At 40.8% G+C, this 16770-nt stretch overlaps 1 protein-coding gene across 3 annotated transcripts in view; it reads right to left on the bottom strand.

Annotated features, from left to right (window-relative positions):
- GNA13 (G protein subunit alpha 13) overlaps positions 1-16770 on the bottom strand; it is a 38930-nt gene that overhangs the window by 18323 nt on the left and 3837 nt on the right. The gene's annotated exons all lie outside the window — the stretch shown is intronic.

Genomic DNA, 16770 nt, shown 5'->3' with positions numbered 1-16770 from the left:
CATAATGAATTCAATCCAAAACTAAAAGGCAAAACAGTTTTTTGCAAACTTTATACTGTGGTAAAATCATTTTGACAATTAGTGTTACTGGAATCATAAGCAATGTCCAACTGCTTTATACACTTCCTTTGCTGTCAAGTTAAAACAGTAGGCTTCCATTCTGCAAATGTGCAGCAGATATACATTTCTAAAATCAAACTATAGTTCCAGCAACATCTTTCAGACTGTAATACAAGTGTAAAAAAAAAAAGTCCATACTTCAAAATCCATTTAACTGTGCAACGACTGGAAATGGTAAACCTGCAATGTAAATGACATGCCCAGAGGCAAACATGGGGAAGAAGCTAACAGAATTCTCTAAATGTCTTCCAAGCAAAGTCTATGCTCAATTAAAACCAAATGCTTGGGTTTCCCTGGTGGCACAGTGGTTAAGAATCTACCTGCCAATGTAGGGGACACGGGTTTGAGCCCTGGTCCGGGAAGATCCCACATGCCAGGGAGCAACGAAGCCCTGTGCACCACAACTACTGAGCCTGCGCTCTAGAGCCCGCGAGCCACAACTACTGGGCCCACGTGCCACAGCTACTGAAGCCCGTGCACCTAGAGCCCGTGCTCCACAACAGGAGAAGCCACCGCAATGAGAAGCCCGCGCACCGCAACGAAGAGTAGCCCCCGCTCGCCGCAACTACTAAAATAAATAAATTAAATTAAATAAAAATAAATAAATAAATAAAAATAAAATAAATTAATTAAATAAAATAAAAATTAAAAACAAAACAAAAAACCCCCCCAAATGCTCACTTGGCAGTACCCATCTGTGTGCAAAGACACTTCCAAGGGTGGAACGTGTAAAATCGTTAATGGATGAACATTTGCACCTGATTGTGACAACAGGGAACACCAAAACCCTGAACCCCACTTAAGCAAAATGTTATCCCCCTTCCAAAAGAATCCAATTCTTCTCATTAGTAAACCTATACTACAAAAAACCGTAGACAACTTTATTATGTTCTGAATTTCGTCAATAAAAAAATCTGTGCAAACTTGCTCTTGTTACACTGATTTTGTCTCTTGGCATGTGACGTCTAAAATATCACACCACCTAGCCCTTTACGGAAAGTTTTCTGACTCCTGTGCTAGCCGAGCGGTTCTTAATCTCGGCAGTGCATCAGAACCACCTAACGAGCTCCTTGAAGACAAAGATCCCCAGGCCTACCGCAATTCTACCAAACCAGACTTCCCACAAGGCCCACGAGATGCGACCCTGAGGAGCCGACTCTGGCATCAGTTCAGATCTGGACAGACAGCAGATTTTATTCAAAACTGGATTTCATATTAATTTTACCTTTTGATACTGATCACATCAAATCAGCTAGGGTTTTTTTTTTAAAGCTTTGTAAAAATGCCAAGAATATTAAGAATCCAGATCAGAAACTTATTTAGCTTCATCTTATTACAAAAGTAGGTTTCAAGCAATATTTACTTGAGTTCAACTAGGTCTCACATGAAAAGCATCAGGCCTCCATTTGACATATTTGAATTGTGACATGAACAGCAGAATTAAGTCCACAAACAGCTTTCTTTCTTTCTTTTTTTTTTTTTTAATTTTTATTTATTTATTTATTTATTTTGGCTGTGTTGGGTCTTCGTTCCTGTGCGCGGGCTTTCTCTAGTTGCGGCGAGCGGGGGCCACTCTTCATCGCGGTGCGTGGGCCTCTGTCGCGGCCTCTCGTGTTGCGGAGCACAGGCTCCAGACGCGCAGGCTCAGTAGTCGTGGCTCACGGGCCTAGTTGCTCCGTGGCATGTGGGATCTTCCCAGACCAGGGCTCGAACCCGTGTCCCCTGCATTGGCAGGCAGATTCTCAACCACTGCGCCACCAGGGAAGCCCAAATAGCTTTCTTTCTCTTTTTTAAAAACTGACTTGGTGATTCAGGCACACTTTATTTCCTGTGTTACTACCGTTCTAGCAGCCTTCCTCTCCATATTCCCAGAGTCCATTTTCAAATGTCCAACACAGTCCACAGCCTTCAAAGCTTAACTCCCAGAGATTTTTGTGGTTAAAAATTAATGAACCTGGTACTCTAGCTGTAACACTGTTAAGCAGCTAAAAAAAGCACAAATGAGAACAAGTATTAGAACTGCTACTTATATTTTAGCAATAGGACCCTAAGGAACTTAAAACCTCAATTAAACTTATAAAATTAATTTGCTTCTGCAACAGACACCGAAACTTTGCATGACAGGTAAATAAAGCAATGCAAAGCGTTTAATAAGGAGCACTATCTTTTTACCTGGTGAACAGGTGAAAATTACACTTTGGAATGAAACAAGAGGTAACAAAATTCAATCAAATGCAAACTATGAGTAATGCAGTGGATTTTAGTTTGCTACTAAAATGAACTACTGTTGCTTAATCTTGTAAAATGCCTGGAATTTAATTGCAGGCTGATTAGGTCAGTCTATAAATGGCAGAAAATTCACTGTGAAAAAATAAGTCAATTAGAAAAAAATAAGTGAATTAAAAAGCATCCCGGGCTTCCCTGGTGGCACAGTGGTTAAGAATCCACCTGCCAATGCAGGGGACACAGGTTCGAACCCTGGTCCGGGAAGATCCCATATGCCGCGGAGCAACTAAGCCCGTGCGTGCACCACAACTACTGAGCCTGCACTCTAGAGCCTGCAAGCCACAACAACTGAAGCCTGCACACCTAGAGCCCGTGCTCTGCAACAAGAGAAGCCACTGCAATGAGAAACCTGCACAGTGCAACAAAGAGTAGACCCCACTTGCCGCAACTAGAGAAAGCCTGTGAGCAGCAACGAAGACCCAATGCAGCCAAAAATAAATTAAAAAAAAAAAAAAAAGCATCCCATTTTTATGTGAGGAGGCCCTTTTAGTTATGAGATTAGCATTAACTAAAATAGTTTTTTAAGAGTAAACATATTTCTTGAGAGTACAAGAAATATTAAAATTCAAAGGAAATCTATATTACCAAGACAATTAAGCAGTGAGAGATTCTCTTTTGAAATGTAAGTATACATGTGATTCTGAAAATGATGGCATAACTCGAAGTTAATATCCAGTTTCTCTTTATATAGAGAAGCAACCACTAGCCAAGTACTACAAACAGCAAACACTTCCTGAAGTACTAGTGAACTACAAAACAGAGGTCTGTGTTCTAAAATAGCTAAATCCAACGGTTTAAAGTGGTTCACACCCTTGCCATGCACTTTAAGTCCTTCCGTTTGCAAGTTTGGAATATTCAAAGAGGAAAAAGAATCAAGACATAAAATTACAAATCTCTGTTTACTCCTTAAACTGATTACAATTGTGAACTGAACTGCCATATGGTGCTGCCTTGATTGCCGTAGTAAGGTTTTTGCATAGCTATAACGTGCCTTTAATTTTCATCAGTCTTATAGTCCCAAAACTAAGCCAGGTAGAAATGTTCTCTGAATATTCATTAGGCAGGCTTCACTATGCATATATTTGGAGAACATCTATTCAATAGGAAACTAATTAACTTGCTTTTAAAAGTGACCTAGAAGTAGGGTTGTTTTTCTTTTTTAATCAATAATTCATATTTTGTATACACTTGTAATTTCAGCCCTGCAAATATCCTGGTGAAGCCACATCTAAATAAGGAGGCTTTAAATATTCTATGAATAGACTCTGTGTAATATAAGCCTTTCCATCTAGCATTTACTTATATATAAAGTTTACAGCAAAAAATTAAATGTCAAATATAAGTAAGGTACAAAATGGAAACATTTGAGGTCAAAGCTGGTTAATGAATCAAGACTCCTCATTTCAATAAGGACGTGGCTAGTAACAGAGACAGAAGGTAATACTTCTTACTGGATGGGTTCTGGGTCTCTTTTCCTCCTTAGTTTTTATTTCAAAATAAAATACAGTGGAGAGGCTGGCGAGCTCCACACACAGGGCAGGCACGAAACTCTCCTCCTGGTGCTCAGGCTCTCGCCATGCACAGCTTCACTTCTGCTTTCATTCACCTGCCCTTCCAACATTCTTGTTCTGCCTGGTCTTCACAAAGGACCTATTTTACTCTTTCTTATCTTTGAGATGACCTACCTTTTTTTTTTTTTTTTTTTAAATGACTTTCTCTATTCATTTTTCTCTGGACGAAAACATTGTAAGGTATTGAAGTGACACACAGCATATGTTTAATAAGGGGATACTGTCATCTTTATCACTGAAGCATAAAGTACTACCACTCATGCCTGTTCTTTGGTTCACAAGGAGAAAGACAGTGTTTACTTATATTCAAAGAAATACAAGCTATTTTCTTTTGTTCTGTAGATAGGTCAAAATTAAGTAGACTCCAACTGAATGCACTTTCAAATTTCTTGCTGGCATTTTCTATGTACATCACTCAAAACTCCCGAAAGAGCCAAAATTAGTCAGTTACATTAAAAACCATCCAAACATTTGAAAATATTTTTCAAATTAAGTACCTCTCCAAACTAAGATAGTTTATAATAGCCTAAACAGAATTTCAGAAAGAATACCTCTAAACAGTTAGTTTCAGATTTTTCTTGCATATAAGCTATAAAAACAAACTAGTGCACAATATTAGTAATCACAAATTTTTGGAAAGAAGCACTTTATTTTGTAAATTGCCGTTTTCTTGCCACTGCTCACAAATTAATAAATTCTTTTTTATATCAAGTTTTCTAATTAGACTTATCACCAAAACGATTCAAAGCTAATGATCTTAGTTTTCTAAGAGTACTCCTGTAGTCCCACCAAATTCCAACTGACATATAACCCAAAAGGTAAATGCAGTTTAATAATTCTACTACAGATGTCACAAAAAAGAAGGCCTTTATTTTACTAAAATGCTTCATCCTGGAGAGACAGAAAAAAAGTTTGGCCATATGTCTAATAAGCATTTATAGGTGCTTATGGCTTACACTTATATGGTGTTCAACTTTGTTATCTTAAAGTATCAATTATTTTCAAAACCCTATATAAGAATTACAGCCCCTTCTTTAAAATACAGGTTTCAGAGTGGCAGTCAGCATTTCTTTATAAAATCTTATTCCCTGAAAGATTAAATACACCTTTTCAGTGTGAGGAAGGAGCTTAACACTGCGGCGGCGGGCTAGGTCTGACACGGTGTGTGCTGCCGCTCACCACGGCGGCGACACGGTATGATTTACCGAAGTGTTTATTCCACGTTACCAGCTACCACCCTACTATTCATAAATACGTATAGATGAAAGAATTTTCCATAGAAGTCAAAAACTCACACCCATTTCTAGAAGAATGCCTTACCAGTCCTCTGAGAAAAATCACCTCCTCCAAGAAATGCTAATGGCACAACATTAAATGAACAGGATATAAAATTGTACAGAAACTACAGAAAAGTTTAACTCAACAGCCAATATCGTATTCAAATACTGGAAGAAAATACACCCAGTTGTCAACACAGATGTCTTGGGGTGCAGGTATGGTGGTTAACTAGATGATATTCTACAATGGGCATACACATGTTTTAAAATCTAAATTAAAAAAAAAAGCTAATTTAGATTCTGGAGCCTATTTGAAGTCAAAAAACAAAAAGAAAAACAACTTCCCTGTTTTTCAGTTTTCACATAATGATAACACTAAAAAGCTTAGAGTTTTGAACCCTGAAAAATTCCTCAAAGTTAAAATACTTTTTTGAAAAGGGTCAATCATACACAATCCCAACAGCATATAAAGAAATGTCTCGAATTCTAAAAGAAATGACCTCAATTGTTAAAAAAAAAAAAAGAATGTGCAGTTTTCCAACATAAGACATAACTTCCCAAATATAGTTTCAATTCCCCTGCTATCTAAATAGAGGGGCTCATACAAGCACTTTTTAACACCCAGAAGTCCTTGTGAACGCACACCAGATGGAAAGCTCTGCTCTGGGCTGATGTGCTGCAATGCCATCTTGAAATCCCCACAACTCAAACGTTACGCAATAATCCACGTTGATTAACAAAGTAATTCTATGCCTAATACCACACCGCAGGTGACAGGAAAACCCAGACTTTGATGGATTTCACATTCAAGCCATCACCCCAAACTCTCCGCAGCAGAGAAGCTCCGCTCGGCAGCAGAGAAGCTCCGCACGCCACCCCTCACCTCCGATCAATCAGGTCAGACAGCAAAGACAGACATGCAGCCTGTGAATGTTTTACATGTTGATGAATGTGGGTAACAGCTCGTAACGTGTGCTGGAGTATCAATTCCTGTTTCTAAGTCACTACGGGGTTAAGTGTGTTATTAAGGGACACAGGGAAGCACAGCAGTAATTGTGACTCTCACACCCAAACTAGCTACGACCTTAACCTCGATGGACCTGGGTTTTATGTACAAAACGAAATGTACAAAGCCAAGCGAACTGGCCTACCTGCCCTCCTAGGCCTCTTCTCAGTCAGTAAACACTTGCTGATTCTGCACTCTTGGAAGAGAGGCTACAAATGCAGCACTCTACACCGTTTATTGTATCATTTGCAGCCACCGCTGGGTGACCTATCTGCTCCTCACTGGATCGAGAGCCTCCATGCAGGCAGGCCAGCCAGGCAGCTCCTGAGCCCCAGGGCCTACTCATCCCAGCACACGGTGTGGGCAGATACTCGACACACGCTTGCTGAAGGAGGGAAGGAGCAAACGAGCGCCACGCGGCATCACTGCTAAGTTACTGCCCTCGCTGCATAAGCAATGGTCTCAAGTAAACATTATTTGTGTTTGCCTGGCCTAACAGATTAACACTATCATTAACTGATATTAACTCTTCTTCTGAGAGTGAGATTCAAAGAAATTGGTTAATATAAATACAATATACTCTTAAACTTTAAAAAGGCTTGAAAAAACCCAACCTAGTACGTCAGGTGGGTTGAAAGTACTGCAAAAGGGAAATGAGAACAGTCAGCTTGATTTCAAGAGAACCTTCTCCACTTCCTCACCTCCTGTCCCTCACATCACCTGCCACAGTCAGCAGTAACCTTCCTGTTGTCCAGAATCAATGACCACATCTGTCTTCACCTCACGAGACTTCTCAGCGGCGCGTGGTGCCCCTGACCATTTATTCTGCTTTAAAACCCTTTCCTGGCTCCCACGGCATTACACGTTCCTGAACGCCTTCTACCTTTCTGGCCATCTCCGCTAGCATCTCCTCCTCCAAACAGTCTCAAACAGTTTGAAGGTTCCTTAAGACTCTTTCCTGAGCCCTAATTTATTTTACACCCTTTCCCTGAGTAACTGTATGCATTCTAAAGACTTTAAATATCACCTGAATACAAACAGCTCTGAAATTTCTCCCTCTAGCCCAAAGCTCTGTTCTAGATTCCAGACATATATATCCAACTGTCTACTTGATTCCTCCTGTATGTCTCAGAGAGCTCAAAACCTAACAAACCCAAACTAAAGCCTTACTCTTCCCCCTCAAATTTCCTTCTCACGCGGTCTTTTCATCTCGGCAAGAAGCACCACTGCCCACCTGGTTGTCAAACCAGAAATCCAAGTCACTCTTGACTCGTGCTTTTCTCCCTCCCCTCAGTCAGTCCATCGGCAGCCCCGTGACTCCCCTACCAAGTGTCCCCGACGCAGCTCCATGGCGACCACCTGACAAGGAGGGCTCCTTCTGCAGCAGCCTCCCAGCTCTGGGGCTGCTCGGCCCCCAGGACAGCACAAAGGCCCTCGTCCCTTCCCTCGGGTTCCCACACTCAGGCGAGCCCTGGCCCACTGCAGGCCCTGCACACGTGGCGCTCCTTCTGCCTGTGCAACTCTCCCCTCTCCTGGCCTGGCTGACCCTCTCCCGCCCCTGGGGTCTCAACGTCAATGTCACCTCTTCTGACTGCCCTCTTGCTCTCTTGTGGCTTCCTCTTCTCCTCCTCCAGAGCATTTATCACAGGTGGGATTATTCACTTGTTTGCATCCAAGATCAACGGGAACAAAGATTACTCTCATGTGGTTCGCTAGCAAGTACCCAGCCTGCAGAAAAGCACCTGACTCATTAACAGGTGGCCGGTAACACGTCCCTGAACAGTTGCTGAAAGCTGCCAGGTACCATGATTTCACTAAGGTTTAACTCTTGTTAAAGAGGAATACGTCTCTTGAAATGTGCTACCCAAGGCGTTCTTGTTCTTTTACACTTGCTCTTCAGTTTTCACATTTGAGAAGAATTCAGATTATCATGATGAAAAACGGATACTTCTGAAGTAACGCCCTAAACCTTAATAACTGCACATAGTATAAAATACAATTACATATAAAAATATCAAATGGATATGTATATATATTCCTATCAAAAGAATAAAGTTCTACAGAATGAATTTTTTTTTTTTAATAAAGCACCTTTTTCAAAAGAAAGCTATCTTACATTAAGGCCAAATGTGCAAAATACAAGAGATGGGAACCCTGGTTTCTTACTAGATTGTAACGCCATCTTAAAATTGATTGCAACGTTTGACCATAACATAACAGTTTAAAAAGTCAAGAAAAAAGTTAAGTATAATTCTCCTTACCCTAGCCTAGAGTTGAATGCATATAATCTATATGACGATTCAATGTCCCCATCATTTTTGAAGCTGTAGCTAATAAAGGCAGTTTTACTGCAAATGTGGCAAGTCAGTACCAGTTAAAAATGGGAAATCATTTGTACTGCAATATTTTAACTCAGTAGGCTAAATCACATTACTCTTTTAAAAATATTTCAACTAGGATATATGGTATTTGCAGCTTTGTGAATATGAAGCATCTAATTATTTAGGTTTAAAAAAAATCACTAAAAATGAATTTAAGAGACCATCGGACGTCTGAACAGCAGACAAGTTCACCTGCCTGAAGTACAGGTGTGTGCATCCTCTCATCTGCGAGGCCTCGCGGAGCCAAGCGGGCCAGGAAACCCCTCGTGAGCGACTCGCTGGCGACCCGGAGAAGCTAGCGCCACTGCTCGCTGCCAGCGGCTTCTGTGAGTTTTTCTTTTACTTAATATCAATAAATGGAAACCACCACACTACACAGCGTGAAGCCTAAATGCAAGTCACATGATATAAGAGGACAGATTCTCTATACAATTTCTAGTGAGGCAGTTCATTCTATTTAACAGGAAAATAATTTTTGAAAGATCACTCAGGGATCAAAAAATGGTAACCAGGATATTGAAAAGGAAAGCGAAAGTCTCTCACCCCCATGACAGTGCTCATTACCCCAGCACTTCTTGTTTAACCTTTCTAGAAGGGAGAAGAGAAATGTCCTATTAACAGGCTAAATGCAGCTGCACTGGTTGAAAGAACCCAAAGACACTGGGTTATTTTGGGGGACGGGGGTGATAATACAAGAGTTTTGTTTGCTGGCTAGCACTGTTTTTAAATGGCAAAATTAAAATTTCGTTTTCTTTAGGGGAGTAAAATTGAAATTTGTTTATTTTGCTCCATTATTCTTTTAGACTAATGTTTTCAGTTTTGTTTTTTTTTTTTAACAAAATGGTCAGTAGTTCTAAAATCTCTCAAAAAGTAACATGAAATCTTAAAAAAAAAAAGACTCAGTATTTTATGACTATAAGGAATTTTTTAGGTTGGAAAAGAAGCCCAAATACCCTCCTCAACGTGAGTCCTCACAACACCTCTGCCAGGCCAGAGGCACAGGAAACGGCAAAAAGGGAAAGAGGATATACGTGTGCAGCGGGAGGGGCGCCAGAAACAGCCGAGCAGGGGGAGGGAAAGACAGAAAGCGGCACATTTGGCGAGAGTCACAGAGCACCTGCGCCCTCGCCGCGGTGACCTCACGACGCCGCCGGCAGGAAGACAACTTTGGCTAATTCAGACCACACATCTGAAGCGTCTCAGGAGCACGTTATCCAAATTAAATACTTCCGGCTAGAAATCTCACAGTGCAAACGGGAAAGATCAGTACTGGTGAGTTTCACCACACATCTACAGGCTGCCTTATTTTCAAAGCATTTTAATTGTCATTATTACATTTGATTCCTTAGAATTGTGTTTTAAAAATCATTTACAAATATATACAAGGACTAACCATAAAGATATAAACCTGTCATTTATAAAATGCTTTTTGTTTAAAATAAATACATAAGCAAAGGGCTTTCCGAACTGACATTGCTATAGCTGTCAGGAAGACAGATTAAGCAACATTTTTAAAAACGTTTGTATATTTGTCAAGGAAATGGAAACTATAGAGTCAATACAGTGAAAGATAAAGGTAAAATTAGCTAATCTGGGTCAGTATGGTAATTTATGTACGAGAAAAACAGTCAATATAAAATAAGTAGAGAGCAGACTTTCAAATGGACGTCACGCTGGGTGGGATACCTGGGGTTAATGTTTCTAATGTTAAAAGTTGAGAACATATCATCCCCATTTTCACAAAATGTTAAAAAGGTACTATGAAGAAATGAAGAGCCACATCATGAATTTTCGATCTGGAAACAAAGCACAGTGACGTTGGAAAGGAAACAAGAACTGACGTAGCAATGAAAACCTCAAACCTCTCTTTGGTGCTGCCTTCATGAGAGATGCCAAACGGTCTAATGAGACTGTTAAGTCATATTCTGCACTGTTTACAATTCAGGATTTTTATGCGGGAAATCAGGTTCACAGAGTTAATCAAATCAAAGTTTACAGCACTCTATCTCTTCGGAAACTACTTATGGCTTGTGGATATGGCATATACTAGGGCTGTTAATGGCTAACAGCAATAAAATGATTAATGTGTGTCGGGCACTGTGTCAAAGGCTTTACGTGGATTACCTCAGGTAATCCCTACAACGACGAACAACGGCAGTTGAATCATCCCCATTTCACAGTCGCAGAAAGAGAAAGAGAGCCTGGGGGACTCGCTCGGTCTCACACAGCGAGAGGCAGAACCAACCCGAGTTCTGTCTGGCCACTCAGTTCCACTGAATCGCACAGCACAGCAGGAAACCACATCACATTTTAAGGTCCCCACATTAAAACCAGTTGTAAGAATGTTTTACAATATGGAAAATAAATGAATAGATTTGAACACGGTTCTTTTCTAATTTGTTTGGAAGATACAAAGTAAAGTTCCATGTAGCAAAGCCAAGTACACAAGTCTTATGACTTAGACCAAAAACCAAAATAAATCAGAGAAGGGTAATTCTACTAAAGTATTCTGCTTCTATTGTAGACTAGCTGTGTATGAAAAAGTTCACCCACTGCAGTGATTTAAAAATGTTTTTTATTCGTTTTGCCAAAAGAAGAGATTAAATTTGAAAGATTAAGATAAACAACTACCATGGCTGAAAGAGACTGGTAAATGTAGCCAAGGCCACTGAAGTCTAGTTTTCAAAACAAAACTATTTCCTTGATCCCTATCAGCTCATTCTAATAATGCTCTGCTAATGTGGATGTAACAAAATCTCTTAAAAAAAGGCATCTCGTTAAAAAAAAAAAAAAAGTTCACAACAAAGACTGAAGTGAACTGTCATACAGCTAGAAAAAAAAAAAAAAAACTTTCAAAAAAGGAAATAAAAATCGCTGCTAATTTCCAGAAATAGGTACTTTCTAACTGGAACAAAAACTTGCAACAAACTACAATCTGGCATGCTCCTAAGCAGAATGAAATATGTGACAACTACATGAGAAACACTGCAAAGGAATTCATAAAAATAACAATAAGAGTGCTCTGATATCTCCTCCAAACCAAGAACAAATCTGGGCAACTGTATACCAGATACGTGCCCATTTCAAAACGTCACTTTCCTACAAAAGATTATGGCTGCTTTTCAGATAACTGGTTGCCATTAAACTTCTATGTTTCAGGGTACGTTAAAAACCATGTTCACTGATGAAACATCAGTTGAGGGCACTAGTACTTAGTTTTCAAGGAGGTGAACATTTAAACAGCCTTCACCCTGATGTATGGTGGTTAGGATAAACTGTATCTCTCTAACTTAGTATATTTACCATTACATTTAAGATTATTACCATTACCATTGCAACTATAATCTGAGTTCATAAAGTAAAAAAGGAATGGCACAAGGATACTATGGAAAGTTCAGAATATTAAAAACAACTGTGTGCGTACCGGTGCAGTGCTATGTATTTGTAAGAAATCCTTACATATATTTAAAATAACGTGCTAGAACTTAACTAGGGGAGTGTTAACTATCAGGGCAGGGTGTTGCTCAGAAGAGGAAAGAGCGCTGGAGGGCTTGCGAAACGGGGCTCTGCCGACGGGCGATCAGCAGGCTGAGGTGCCAGGGTCTATCCTGTCATCGTTTACTACCTCTGTGAGCTGAAGGAACCCCCTTGCCTCTGAATTTTTTAATCTGTGAAATGAGGACAACAGCCCACATTCCGTTTGTTTTCTTTTACTTAAGGATTAAAAGACAGTGTATGTGGTAGAAATAATTAATGTACTCTGAAAAGTACAAAGCAATTTTTGTAAAACATAAGGTATTAAAAAGTGATGTAATTAATTATCAGCACTTGAAGTAATTTTCTGGAGAAAGAAGCTGGCACCTGTTTTGGGCTAATATGACAAGATATGGCAAATTGGTTGGGCTGCTGCGTATCTGTGAAAGAAGAACAGGGACCATGCAATGCACGAAGTCCTTGGGCCATTATGCTTTTCTTAAAAGCAAGCTCACAAGTCTCTCTCCTGAGTTAGGTCCACACTCTAGTAAAGAAGAGCAATAAAAGGTAATATAAAAAGCAGCACAGTATTTTACAATCCCTCTTCAGCACCCAGAGTTCGGATATCCCACAGCTAGTCAAGTTTCTACCAAAAATAAAATCATGTAAACACGAACACATCAACTTGATGTAACAAATCAAGAGATCTACTTAGGTGTGCATGTATATGTGTTACACACATGCACACACACACAAAATCTCACAAAGTTATATTAAAACTATAAGCACATGCCAAAACAACCTCTTTGTTTTCAATGTAAACAGTAGTACAGCTCTGGGTTTCCAAGGCTTGGATAACATGGAACCATTCTGACACTGGATCAAGTTTTCCAAGAACAAATTCTATAGACCTAAATTGAAAAATCTCTACAATTCCTAATGTAACATATAATCCTTGTTATACAGGCTGAAATATTTCACCCTAAGCCTGGAATCAGGAGGTTTTTAGCAACTTGAAGTCAAAGTCCTTCTTTGATTTTATTCATAAAGAAAATGGACGAAACCCTTCTCCAACAGAAAACTGAAAATAGTTTACAACTGAAAGTAGTAATTCACCCTTTAAAGCAAATCCTATCTAGTGTTAAAGAACAAACAAATGCCTCTAACTCTACAGTATTTCAAATCCATACTGCAGTGCAAACAAAGAAACAAATCTCTCAGCCCAAAGGGAAGCTCCCGTTTTACTGAGGCTCAGCTGCTTTTTTCAGGCCACTGCAAGAGGCTAAGTAGTTACTTTGTTACACAGACTGAGGGAAGCACTGCCTTCATGAGAAAACTAGCTCACCAGCTTGGAGAAGTGTAACTGTCCTCAAGCACAAGCTGTACTACTTGAGTAAGAAAAATTTAGTCTAACCCAAGGTACCACGATAACAAAGAAAATGGTTTCAGTCACAGGAACTGCGAAGAAAAGCCTGGCCATCACAGGAAGCTGTATTAATGCCGACGACGTTACAGTGTGTACAGAACGCAGCAGTGTTCCTCCCAGGGCCACACACTTTCTTGTCCTGTGTAACCAGGGCTATGCGTTCTGCTTACATTCCTGAATACGTAACTGTGTCACACAGTCCAGAACAATCTAACCGGCAGTGACTCCTGCTACACATCCCCAGTTGCATCGTTTCCCAGCCATCTCTTTAGTCCTCTAAGTTAGCAAATTCCCTAGTTACCGTCACGTGAGTTTTTCTAAAGAGAGGGTATCTCCTCAGTACAGTGGCAGGCTATGGTGAATGTACAGCCGAGGCAGAGCATTACAAACATTTAATTGAGACCTAGAAGAGACCACTTCTTAGGATATACTGTCCTCAGTGTGCTAGCTTATACAAACGAGAAAGGCACCATAAGCTGTAACAACAACGTGAATCTTTAGACTTTTCTTTTTCCACAGTAAGCTATTTAGCTTACCCACAATGAGACTAACCAGAAAAGGAAATGTTTGCCTTTGGGAACTAGGGAAAGAAAACATTCATGTTTGCACCCAAAGTTATTACTAACAAACGAACAGCCTGCTAAAAACTAAAAACCAAAGCTGTGATATCACTACCCTACCCACGTCCCAAAAACTGATTAAAGGGCGGTCATTCATCTTAAGCAAAAAAGCCGTAGGGAGGCTTAAAAACTACCCCCATTTTTTTGCATTTAAATTTGCATTAATAAATTTAATAATCAAGGGTTAGTTGAAACCAAAAAGGCTAATTTTTGTTATTTTATCTGCTAATTCCTCTCATTTCCCCAATGACTACTTTTTCTATCCAAGATTCAAGAATATACTACATTGTTAAACATAACAAAAAAGAAAAATTGATTCTGTAATACAAGGACTTCCCATCTCCTGGAAAATTAACAAACTAGCATACAGAAACACTCATGTTTCCCAGGAAAAAAATGAGGACTGTTTCTTTTTTTCTAGAAGAATATTATAATTCAGATCGTCTAAAAAAAATGAGGAAATAAAATGTGTCAGGCCCTATGCTAATGAGACAGAAAAAGACCAAAAAAAGGCAGACCAAAGGAGATTCTGCTTTAGAGGGAGAAGCAAACACAAACGAAAGAGCTAGAACACCGGGTGAGGCACTAGACGGGGGTCGGCAGGCAGGCAGGCAGGCTAAGGAAAGGCATCCCCGTCCAGCGGGAGGACCAGGAAGGCTCCCCGCAGAGAGGTCGGGCCGGCGGCACAGTGGCCCCGGAGCAAAGCCACCCCACGGCCTACGGCCTGCCACAGATGCGGCCCACGCGGCTCCTCCCAGGCTCCCCAGGCAAGGAAGGGAGTTGAGGAAACTGCTCTGTTCTGGTTAAGCAACGATTCCGGCTGAATCTGCTGCAAAGGGCCCATGGACCACATGCAGTCACATTAAAATCTGGTTGGTGCTGTTCTAAGTGAAGGGGGAGACCTAGTAACCAGATACGGGCCTGAAGAACCCGGGCAGAGGGACTCTGTGAAGACGGCCACGGATGCAGAAGCCCAGGGCACGTGGGATTTGAGAGGTTATAGGGTGTGTGATGTGGTCTAATGACAGTGGAATCCTAGGCAAGCCCGCTGGAGTCCGGACTCACACCGAGAGGTTGCACTCTGCTCCAGAAGCTGTGGAGAACACGCAGAGCTTGCTGAGCAGACCTGGCCGTGTCTGGACAAGATCACCTGGGAGCCCAAGCAGGAGGTACCAGGACATGGAAAGGTGGAAAAGAGGGACTGATGCAAGAGACTTTTCGGGGCAGAAAAGACAGGACTCGGGGCTTTGTGTGTGTGGGCGGGAGAAGGAACCAAAGAGGACTCCGAGGAAAAGCTGGAGTAGGCGAAGTGCCTTCCCAGGGTCAACAGCACGCCAAGCACCACGGGGCATCCTGAAGCCTGAGAGCCACTGATCCAGCGTACTCACTGAGCACCTACTACCTGTGCCAGGTACCATTAACAATGCCGAGGAGACACACGGGAAAAAAAATCCCTGTCCTCCAGCAGTTAAAACTAGATCTCTCCCTGCTCCTCTTTCCCTGTGTCTCTACTTTTCATCAGAAAAGAAGTATTTCTGGAACTCGTCTCTCCTTGTCTGTGAGGCCTTCTCTGCTCTGAAAGCATCAGCTGGCTCAAGTCAAGAACCTGCAGGTCCTCAGCCTGAGTGGTTTTACCCATTCGTTCTTAATGGCGAATAAATCCTCAGGAATGCCTTCTCAACAACGATGACCATGAGACTGTAAGATGTGAACGTTCAAATTCAGTAAGTGTCAGTGAGGTCCAACTTCAATTAAATGGACTTACGGAACTTCCCCACAGAGAACTTTACAGTACAGCCGTTTGTTTATTCACTGAATCAACACGTAGTGTGTGCTATTACAGATGGATGCTTTTTCCCCGACCTGGAAGGACGAATAACATCCTGAGAAAATTCATAGTGAAAAGTGTGGTTTGCTGAGAAAATGAATTTAGAAGAGAATAAGCAGCACTTAAAAACAGGAGGGAGGGTAAAGGGAGATGAGAAGGGGTGTGTGGAAGACAAAAATCAACCCCAAGTCGGAGAAGTGGATGGCAGTCACTTGTCAAGTTAATTCATAATTTTCAACATATAATGCTGCCAGCTACTCAATTTTAACAATTACGTGAGATCGCCCTTGCCCCTCATTAATGGATAAATTAACAGACAAGATACACACACCAAAGAAGAGAACTATACGAGACAATACATAATCAAGTGCTAGGCTGTATGTTACACACCGGGGCCATAATTCAGAGAAAGTAAAGATTCAGGTCTCAGTTTTATCAAGAGCCAACGTGAACAGTTTTCTAGAACTTTCAATCGCCAAGACTGCTGCTGAGCACAAACTGTAACAGCAAGGACTGCTGGCTGCACAGCATTTTGCAGCCACACCCAGAAATGTGAATTGCTTTAATGCCAGTGACATCATCAAACAACTTTCTAAGCAGTTTTACTTTTAACTGTCACTTTATTTTGATCACATTACAGTAAAACACTTCAGATCTGAACTCCCTCCAAATTGCATACAGCCTAGATGGCTATCATTCCTGGGATCTTTCCGGTCTTTGGCAAATAAAACCCTGAATACAATCAAAGCATTCACAATTAAATTACAGAACACTTGATTAA

This window comes from Balaenoptera musculus, chromosome 20, assembly GCF_009873245.2.
Source record: "Balaenoptera musculus isolate JJ_BM4_2016_0621 chromosome 20, mBalMus1.pri.v3, whole genome shotgun sequence".
Classification (NCBI taxonomy): Eukaryota; Metazoa; Chordata; class Mammalia; order Artiodactyla; family Balaenopteridae; genus Balaenoptera; species Balaenoptera musculus.
This window is presented reverse-complemented; position numbering and strand designations above follow the sequence as displayed.